Raw genomic sequence first — 11781 nt, 5'->3', positions numbered from 1 at the left:
ATAAAATGAAAAACTCCCCACCCTCTAAATTTATTTGTTTTACCATCACTAAAAATGATTAAAAAAAATAAAATAAAATAAAATTAGTTTTTTTACTTAAGAGTTATTGGCGACAAAAATGCTCAAAATTTTCGATTCGGTGCACTTTCATACTCAATTCTTAAAAGTTGCGGAAAAAATAACTAATGTTAATAATTTGTGTCACCATTACTATTTATGTCATTAAGCTCATTTTGGACTACTTGAAAAATAATTTACAAAATCATTTAAAATAAATATTTAATAATAAAAAATAACGGGAATTTTGGTAAAGTATATGTTGAAAGTGATAAAATTAGATTTTTTTACAAGATGAATGGTCTAAATTTGGATATTATGTTCATTTTGACAAAAATACCTTTCACACATACTTTCCAAATTTAAGTTATTTGCTCACATATTTTTCTCTCTCTCCACTAAGGAACTAACACAAAACATTACTAATCTCGTATATACAAACCGCTATCATCAAACCATTTCAATCACAGATTCAAAAATAAACACAAATATTGTGTTTGTTGTGTTGTTTGTTTCAAACACCTTTATTTTATTTCCAACCACCGTCGATTAGATTTTCCGTCCCCATCTCTCGGCCGTCTCTCTCCTCTCAGTCAACTCTTCTGTAGAGAATGTGACTTTGCCCACGACAGTGCGTCCGATTTCCAGCGACCACATCGGACCGCATGACAAATGACCGCAAATGACTGCAAGCGACCGCATCAGACCTTATGACAAACGACCGCAAGCGTACAGCACAACAAACGACCGCATGGAAAACCACCGCAAGCGATCGCATCGGATCGCACAACAAATGAACGCCGGACCGCACGGAAAACGAATGCAAGCAACCGCATCAGACCGCACATAACCAAATTAATTTAATTATCCCTAAAATCATCTGAGAAAAAAAAAACCCAAAACCAAACTAAAATCAATCTGATCATGTGGTGGGCGGCGTCATGCAACGAATGTCATCGTGTGGTCGTGGTTGTCAGCGTTTGACTGTGGTTGTCGGCGTGCGACGGTGGTTGTCGACATGTTGATGGGGTGTTGGCAAATTGTTCGCTTTCTTGGATGCTTTGATGCCAAACCAAGGATTAAAATCTTGCGTTTTGAAAGATCGCGATAAAGAAATCAGAATAACTCTCTAAGTGGTCCATTTTCGCGAGTTCTCGCGCATCTTCTCAAGTGTCATTTCCCTATCCTCCCATGTAAAAAAATGAACAAAATTTGCCCATTTTTTTGCAAAACTGACGAGAAATGCTCTCTGGATTTTTCGCCCGTTAATCGCCAAATCTTGCCCAGATCTCTCCAAAATCGCACGAGACCCCCATTTTCCGTCGCTCGGCAGTTAAATCTTGCCCGGATATCGCCATTTTCCGCGGATACCACAGGGTAAGTTTGAAAGTAATTAGATTTTGATTTTTTAGTATGTTCACTTGATTTGAAATTGTTTTTTTTTATTAATCCGAATTTAAATATTAATTGAATAATTACATGTTTATGTTGATTTCGTTGATTTTTTTAAAATCCAAATTTAAATGTTAATTAAATAATTACATGTTGTTGTTTATGTTGATTTGACAGGAGTTTTTTTAATACGAATTTAAATCTTTATTTTGTTGATTTAGATGTAATTTGTAATTAATTTGATCTAAATGTAATTATTTTCTTGATTATTGATTGCTTGGTTGATGTTATTCGTTATTGTTAATTTGATCTAATTCTAAATATTGTTAATGTTGATATATTTGTTAGTTCAGATTTAATAGTCGAAGAATGAGTTCGGATCCGGCCCAAAAATATTGTATGCCCTTGAAAGAAAGACGAACGGTTTTGTGTGCAACCTCTGCTGTCATGAGATGAAAGGCGGGGGTGTTACTATGGTGAAGAATCACCGTGCCGCTACAGATAATCGAAGAAGTACAAAGCTGTGTGATAAGTGTCATCCTGACGTAAGGGAGGATATGAGAGAGTATGTTTCTTTTATGTGTGTTTTTGTGTGAGAACGCTTTATTATGTGTGTCTTTGTTTGTTTTCTATTTAGATTTTAATGTGGCATTGTGTGATAACTCTCTATTCTATGTGTATTGGCTTGTAAATTTGTATTTTATTTAGAATTCTATGTGTGAAATGTTGAAAACTCTATTTTTAAATTTCTCTTTGTGTATCCTAAATCTTAATTAAAAGCTGTTCAAATACCCCGCGGAATACTCTTTTTTGCAGTGTACCCTGCGGAATGCGGTTTACCACGCAGTATAAGACCCCGAACGTTCATTAAATACCGCGGAATACAACGGTACGAGACGAGATACCCCCAAAATTAGAGGTGCGGTACAGCCGCGAGATGCAAGATTTCAATCCTTGTACCAAACTGGTTCTGGTTTTGTTTGCTAAATAAATAGTGATTATGTAATTCTGGCATTTGATGCTAGAAGCTAAGGACAAGTATCCAACCCAGTTAAAAAAGTGTATTTCTAGATAATATAAGCAATAACATTGAAATATTTGGGATTATTGAAAAAAAAAAAGATCGAGTGAAGAGGAAAAATGAGAAGCCAATCAACAGGAGAGATAGGGAGAGGTATGAGAAAAATAATGTGTTGATGCTATTTTTGTCAAATTGTACATAGTTTTCAAATTAAATGCACTTCACTTTTAATTTCCAAATTTCTATTTATGAAACAAATAGTTCCCTAATTTTCCAAAATAATATAAGAATAGAGAAAAAGAAAGGTTAGAGAGAATCAAACGGCAATTTAAGAGCGGTGGTTGGTGGTCATCAAGATCGACAGAAGCTATTAGCGTTGAGACATATACAAAATGAAAGCCCTCGCTACGCGGATCACCATAACAATTTTTGTTTTCGTGATTGGTCACCGAAAAATGCCACGTTTCTTGTCAGAGTCGGGACGGTTGTTATCGGATTCTGACACCGTTTCTTGACTGTGAATATTCGAAACTAATCTACTCGACGATACAATTAATACCCAATCAACGGTTTGTGATACGATTAATACCCAATCAACATTTTGTAAAACTCTGGAACTGAAGCGTATTATTGTTAGGAGAAGATCAAAACTCTGGAACTGAAGACGAAGAAGAGCTAGCGAGAGAGAGAGAGAGAGAGAAAGAGAGGTAGAGAGAGATTTTAAAGGTTTTTTTATTTTATATTTGTATGTAATAAAAATTAATTTTTTTATTTTTATTTATATCAAAATTATCAGATTCTTACACATGTCGTTGCATATAACTTTAATGGACGAAGTAGTTACAGAGACACAAATTTTGGCATTAAGTATTTTTTCCATAACTTTTAAAGATTGAGTATTAAAGTGCACCAAATAAAAAATATTGAGTATTTTTCTGCCAATAAATCTTTGTTTAATGACACATTTATTCACTATTTTTCACACATAGACTTTAGGTTTGTGATTAACCTTTATGTTGGTGAAAAAAATGATTATCTAACTCAAAAAATGACACAAAAAGACAACAGGTCCTGCCCTTCAAGTCGAGATTTATGCCCAAAAATCAAGCCGACTTGAAGCCAAAAAACCAATTCAAGTCCTAGCTCAAAATCAAGTCCCAAAACATACATCAGTGCCAATTCATGTGACCGTCCACTCATACTCGTCTATGGGATCCTCCATGACCATCCACCCCTTCTATCAGGGCCAAACCATAATTACCGGCCTTGTTTGAGTCAATCCAATCCGAGGAGTATATATTGGCCTCATCCATGCCAGCCCACTATAACAATTATTTGCATTTTTGGAGATGATTAATGTTGCATAATGCATACATGTCGTCAAAGAAACATAACTACAACAACTTGCTAAAGATACAAAGTGACAATAATTTCGACAATGGTAGTAGCATAATGAATTAGACAATGCGATGAGGATAGTATTCGATCTTGATTTCTTGCAACAACATAGTCGTCGAGAGTAGTATTTGCGCCAACTATTGGGAGTAAAATTGTCGACGACTTTGTCGCCGAATATACAATGAGATTTTTTCGATATTTATTAATATTAAATATGATATATTTGAAATATACAATGATATATTTAATCTTCACTGATTTTTCGACTTTTATAATCGACGTCGTGTTGAATCATAGTTTTTTCTCTCTATTCGTGTTCCAACATTTTCGCAATTGACTTCTTGGTAGGGTATGAATGTTGTAAAGGTTTTCTTTTATAGTTTTGTCGTCTTTAATGAACATTGGATTGTTTTGATTTAAATATATTTTTATTTCAGTTTTTGTTTTGTTTTTAATTTGTTTGGGCATTAAGTTTGAGCAGGTACAATCGATAGTCATTTCTTACAGTTTCAACACAAATAAACCAACAATTGAACAATAAACAAGGCATATAAAATGCACTTCTACACTCTAATTGTGGCTTCCGAAACTATGATTTAAACATCGTAAAACTTCATCTACATCTTATCGGTTGCTATACTTCATGACGAGTATCTATAATATTCGGATGAGCTTGAATCACACCAGTAAAAAATCACATTCATTTTGAATTTTCAGAAAAGTTAAAAATAGCTTATGATGGTTTTGTTTCTATCTCACTAATCTTTAATATATGCCCTCTTACCACATTTTCATTTCTTAATCTTGAACTAAAATCTAACTCCACAATTCACAGAGACTTACTCCATATTTGATGATATTATATTTAATGTTGAGACTTGTAATCAGATTTCAATTAATTTGAAATAACCTAATGTAACTCAAAATTTGGAAAACTATAAGAAAACTAGAAAACTAGCAACTCTAATATCCAATTTCGAAATGGAATAGAAAATCTTAAAAAAAAAGCTCATACCTCCAAGCAAAAATCAGAAATATGTCATTCTTTAAAAGAGCATGTTGTGTTCTTTTTGTAGATGCCAGCCAAAAATTAGTGATCAAAGCTCTTATATTTTATTTATTTTCTTTTCAGTGAACTTTCTTCAATGTTTTTCTTTCCCTTTGGAAAAAATTACATGCAACAGCTTGATAAAACCAACATAGATATATGGTATTTAATCATATGCAACTAAAACATTTTTAATAGGGTTTCAGATACAAATTAAAACGTAAAACCTAAAATAAAAGATCAAACGATGCCATAAAGTTGTAACTAAAATAAAACAAAACATAATATAATAATAATAAATTGTAACAAAAGTAATGAAATTCGAATGGCGCTCGTACCTTTGTTTTTGGTACATTATTGTCCTATGTGCTTGGCCCCTCGATGTGTCGTGAATGTTGCGACAATGTCGGTCCCACATTTTGCTGATGCATCCCTGTAGAGCGTTGGACACATCTTGATTTGGTCCCAAATCATCCAAGCATAGGCTTTGCCCTTGTTTGCATCGAGCATGAAAATGCCAACCCATTTCACGTTGACTCACATTCGAAACCCCGACTCTAGTCACATCTCGTGGTCTTGTCTTGGAGGCTTGGCCCCATCCCTAGGGGCCCCTGCCTTGGAGGCTTGGCCCCATCCCTAGGGGCTAGGATCTTGCCATGGGGTCTTGGCCCCTTCGCTCTGGCCTCTCGTGGTCTTGTCTTCCTTCAGTCCATCCCCCCGCCCAAAAAAGCCTACAAGACCGATTGTGCCTCTTTTGCTTACTTGGTCCTCTATAAATACGAAGCTACATTTACAAGCCAATGTTTATACTTGATCTCTCTCTCTCTCTCATGGGTACTCTCTCTCTCTCTCTATCTCTCTCTCTCTCTCTCCCTCTCTCTCTCATGGGTAAGACAATATCTATTCTCATTGAGCCCTTACTCAAATTCAATATGCGTGATGTTGAGCGTTGGAGGTGCACCAAGAGAACCCTGCACCTTAGTAGCTTAATTTTCATTGTTTCTTCGGTAGCAAAGTCTTTAGGACCCATCTTCAATGAGAAATAATGAAGAGATTGAAAATATAACCTATCACTAGTACATGCGGCCCCTCGGGTCCGTCTCATCTCCGGGACGTGTACTCCTAATGTTAGTCTAGACAGTAGATAACATGATTTACATTTTAAAACATATATTTTTAACTATGAATTTTATTGACTTCATGCATAAATATATTCAAAATGATGAAGAAGTACAATTAATAAAATTATTTTGGCCATCTATCAAATATGTTTGCATAAAATTCAACAACATATAGGGCTAGTAATTGTTTTGTGACCATAAGGGTTTCTGAATCACGTGTGTTATTTTAATAAAAAAAAAGTGTTTTTACCATATAGTGCAAAATATGAGAGATTATCGCATCATTAAATCAAATATGAGAGTTTTTGAATCACTTAAAGTGTCTAAAATAACTTCTTCTTTTTTTATCTTGATCCCTTATTTTTCGGTATATTTTTCTATTTATTGGGTCGGTTTCACCATTTCTACTTTTCGTAAATGGGATCGGGCTAGTAACAAAATCTATATTTAACCATGCAAGTTAAAATATTGTCTAACATCTACATATGTGTGTTGATAAACAAGAAGCTCATGGACCATACAATTTACTAAATCATCATTCAGCAATGAAAAAAATAACACTTTCTTTCTGTCTCTACTCAAAATGACAAACGGCTGATCTATTTCTTGGCAGAAAACTTTGTATGCATATCGGTATCTATTCTCTATAGATTAATGGAGAATTCATGTTGTTAAAAATTCACATTGTGCACATAGAGAGGCATCTTCAACACAATGTATTAGCTAACTGATATCTAAACTCTCTCTCTCTCTCTCTCTCTCTCTCTATCTATCTATCTATCTATCTCTCTCTCTCTCTCTCTCTCTCTATATATATATATCTATCTATCTCTCTCTCTCCCTTTTTTTATTGATAAGTAAAATAAAAAAATTGCAATTAAATTATTTTTTGGTTAATAAATATAGTTGTTGAGTAAAAGCTTTTCCAGGTTCTTGTAAAGCATTAGCCCACTTAACTAAGTTAGCTCAACTTCATTTTTAACTGTTGGTAGAGGGTAATTTAGATTAGCGATTATCGTTTGAGCCTTATAAAATATTTTGTAGTTTTTTTCGTTAACCCTAATTGCTTGAACGTTTCACTTCATGTTTACCTTTCAGCTTTTTCACGTGTTCTCTATTATGTACCGCTCGATAGTCGTTGCATTTACAAGATTGAATAAGTGTTCATGTAGCAGTTCTTATTATGCACTATCTGCCTTTTCGTTCATTATTGTAAACCCTGCCTTTTCTAGAAGCGGCTTTGTATTTTGAACAACTTGACATTCTTATTGATTTATTTTAGGTGGTCTATGAAAGGTGGGATGTCGTCTATGAACGCCGTGAATTTGTATTTCCTTATTATAGTTGTTAACGTCATTTTATCATGTGTTCTCTCATATGTAAAAATAGGTGTTATTACCTACAATACGAAAATTTTAATTTGGTAAGTATAGCAATATTTGTATATAGCCACACATGTATCATGATATACAATTTTCTATTTGATGCAGGTACAATTGGAACTTGTAGATTCTATTACTGCATTATCAAAATTAAAACCTCGAGAAAACTTTAAGATTCAACCTAACAATTGTAATGCTAATAAAGATAATTTACAATTGCGAGTTTTCGTTGCATGTGGAGACTGAGTACTCCTACAACATTTTCCAAAAAAAAAATAGTATTTTAAATTGTAACTACTATCAAATAAAAAAAAAATAACTCATTGCATGTGGGGACTGAGTAGTCCGAGGGTCTAAGTCATAACTTTTTTTTTATTTTTATCACAAGTCATAAATCTAACTTTCTATGAGACTATGACAAGTCCTAAGTTTCTCTCTTTATTTTTACGCAAAATACACTACACTACATGCCTAAGTGATATAACTAATACAAGACTATTATTTTGTAAATATTTTTTTGTTGTAATTATTTGATCGCGTCCTATAACTTTAGAGTCACGCCCCTACGGGTCGTTCATTAACTAAGCAAAACTTGTGGCCAATTTTTTTTATATATCCAAAACCATAAACAACCCAACGTCGTGAATTACTCTTCATACTTGCTTATAGAACAATTACTACTATAAAACGAGTTTAAAAATTTCAATAACACACATAATCTTTACAACACACTTAACGTTAAACTCAACCATACGTAAAACACACAAGACTCAAAACTTTTCCTTACTTTTAGGCACTTTGACTTCTTCTTCACACTACTATCTAACTTTTTGCTTGATTGCGTTCCAATAAATTTGGGCACTTCGACTTTCTCTATCGACTATTTTCTACACTACTATCAAATGAACGCAAGTATTATGAACATTGTTTCCACTCATCTTCTCGTTTATCTTTTTTTGTTGCAAATTTTAATTCCATCATCAATGACAGTGTAAGAACTATAGTTTATGATCTAGGGCATCTCAATATATGATGGACGTTGTCGGTAGCTGATGCACCCACAATAGCTATTAGAATTCACATTTTGCTGCAAGTATCTCCGCTTTCCCCTCAATCATTGAATGGTGAGTTTGGCAAAGAGTCTACAATGATTTTATAACAAAGTTTGGAATCACATTTTATTAACCATTAATGTCGTCGATAAACCCCGTGAATATGGCCACAAATGTATAACGATATACCTTTTTAATTTGGAGTCAGCTATAATTGGAGATTGTAGATTATATAAGTGCATTATCAATGATAGTTGTATAAGTGCGTGTAGATTCTATAAGTGCATTCTATAAGGACTATTATTTTATATTTTAATAGTTGTAATTATTTGAACGCCTCCTATAACTTTGGGCATTTCGACTTCCTCTTTACATTATTAGTATTCCTTTATCAAAGTGATATTGTAAGAACTCTAGTTTATGATCAATGACGTCTCAATACATATTAGTCGCCATCGATAACGAATGCAGACACGATGGCTATCCGAATTTGCATATGACCACAAGTAGCTTTGCTCATGTTGGGCGTTGTCGATAACAAATGCAGCCACGATGCTTTCAAAATTTGCATATGGCCACAAGTACCTCTGCTTTCCCTTCAATTACTGAATGATGAGTTCGGCGAACAGCCAACAATGGTTCTACAATAAAATTTCGAATCACTTTTGATAAAAGACTACATTTTTACTAATGGCTTGTCATACAACTCTAACTTTACATTCATTTTGTACTTCACACACACGAGATAGTTGCATCCCCAAGTTTTTTAGATGTCTATGAATGGCGGGATGTTGTCGATATATGTTGTAAATTTGTATTACGTTATTATAGTCGTGACTATTTTATTAATGTGTTTAATCATTTTTCTTTATATCACTAGTCACAAGTCTAACTTTTAATGACAAGTCATTAGTCGGTCTCTTTATTTTTGCGTAAACAATGCTACAATATAAGCTACAATGATATAACTGATGCAAGACATTTTACTTTGAATTTTGTGCTGTAATTATTTTAGCGCTTCCTATAACGTTGGGCATTTCGATTTCCTCTTAAAACTACTATCTAAACTACTTATTTGATTGCGTTCCGACACTACTATTAAATGAACGTAAGTATTATCAACTTTGTTTCTCATCTTCTTCTTTGTTGTATTATTAGTTCTCTTCTTCTTTTTCTCGTTTTGGTTATTTCATAGCTAATTCTTTTTTTTTGTAGTTTTTTAGTTCTGTTACCAATGATATTGTAAAAACTCTAGTTTACGATCAAGTATGTCTCATCAGATGTTGGGCATTGCAGAGCAGATGCAGTCACCATGGTTATTCGAATTCGAGTATGGTTCAAGTAGCTCCGTTGTCCCCTTAATCACTAAATTGATGAGTTTGGCAAAGAGTCAGGGCCGGCTCAAAACATAACGAGGCCTTAAGCGAAAATAAATAACTAGGCTTAATTTGTTTAATGCAATTCGTTCATAATTTTATAAATTCCTATCATTGTAGCATTTTAGCCATCACTAAATTTTTTTGGGATTATTTTGGTGTATAATTGATTAATTTAATAGAATTTTTTTTATTATTATTTAACCTTAAAACAACTTAACATATTTTCAAACCAAATTATCTTATTTTTTATGAGTCTTTAAACTATACAGCTATTTATTTATAGCGTTTTGTATAATAGCCAATTTTTTGTAAATTTTATGAAAACAGCTACCTCAACTTATTTACGGCACTCAAAAAGAAAAAAAAATTCAAAATATGCGGGAATGTTTTTGGGTATTTTTGTCTTTTCGAGTGCCATAAATAAGTTGAGGTGGTTATTTACAAAAAATTTACAAAATATTGGCTATTTGACAATTATTAGACTTTCCGTGGCTTATTCAATATAGATACAAAGACATGTACTTTATGGATGCCGGTGTTTGAGAGAGAGAGAGAGAGAGAGCAAAGTCCGTGACAAGAGGAATTAATAATAAAAAAAAAATTAAAAATGGGGTCTCACACATGAAGTTAAAAAAAACAAAGAGGAAATGGCGGCAAAAGTCCCTTAAGTTTAAGGAAACATCTAACAAAATCCTCATTCTTTATTTTGAACGGTAAAAATCCTTAATGTTGAAAATTGTAATTCCCGTTGGTCCTTACCGCTATGTTACGTTAAATATGTAACGGTATCAACATTTTAACATTTCTTTGTAAAATAAATAAAAAAGAAATGACTTAAACATTTAAAACAATTCAAAATAAAAACAAAACACTTAAAAAAAATCAGTAAAACAGTTAAAAAATTCAAACAAGAGGATTTGAAAACTTCAGCAAATGGAAGAACCGACGAGGGAAGAAATCGAGGCACAGCAAATAGAGGAACCCCAAATCGGAGTCGAGCACCGAAATGAGGAGTTTGAGTTCGCCGAAGAGGCCTATGTTGGCCAGGAAGACAATGACGAGGATTCACACCCAAAGCACCCTCAACAAAGGTGGGCGTCGGTAAACCAAGCATGTGAAGAAGGCGTGGGTGGTGAAGACGAAGAATCTGATGGCATTAGGTCGGAGAGTGAGCTTGAGAGCCTCTACGACGAAGATGAAGATGATGAACAACCATCGAGGAGGGCATTTAATCCTCGCGTGAATCTAGCCGAGTTCAAGTTCAAATTAGGTATGTTTTTCCCAAGTGTTGAGATTCTGAGATCAACGTTAAGAGAAGTGTTCATTAAGCAGCATAGGAGTTTTAAGTACGTGCACAATGATCAAACCAGAATTAGGGCTAGGTGCAGAGGAGAAGGATGTAAATGGACATTGTATGCTAAGGTCCAGAATTCAGATAACAGGACTATGAGAATCAATACTCTAACAGATGAACATGACTGTGGACTAGTTTTTGATAATAAACTAGTCAATAGTAAGTGGTTGTCTGCTGAGTTTATTGATTACTTTAGGTTGAACCCTAATATGGACTATCAGAACTTCAAAGAACTAGCAGCTGCATCTCATTTCACGAATGTTTCCTATCTAGTGTTTAATAGAGCCAGGTTAAATGCAAGAAAGGCTTTAGAAGGGTATGTGAGAGATCAGTATGCTGTTTTGGAAGGGTCTGTGAGAATGGTTCAACAGCTATTTTGAAGACAGAAATGGTAAATGAGAATATGATATTTCAGAGAGTGTATATTTGTCTAAGTGCTTGCAAGGAGGGATTTAATAGAGGATGTAGACCTTTATTGGGATGTGATGGATGTTTTCTGAAAGGGTATTGTAAAGGGGTGTTACTTGCTGCAGTGGGTATTGATGCAAATAACTCGTGCTTCCCGGTTGCATATGCC

Source organism: Urtica dioica, chromosome 11 (genome assembly GCF_054948205.1).
Source record: "Urtica dioica subsp. dioica isolate 48M chromosome 11, U.dioica_male_clone48M_v1_H2, whole genome shotgun sequence".
NCBI lineage: Eukaryota > Viridiplantae > Streptophyta > Magnoliopsida > Rosales > Urticaceae > Urtica > Urtica dioica.
This window is presented reverse-complemented; position numbering follows the sequence as displayed.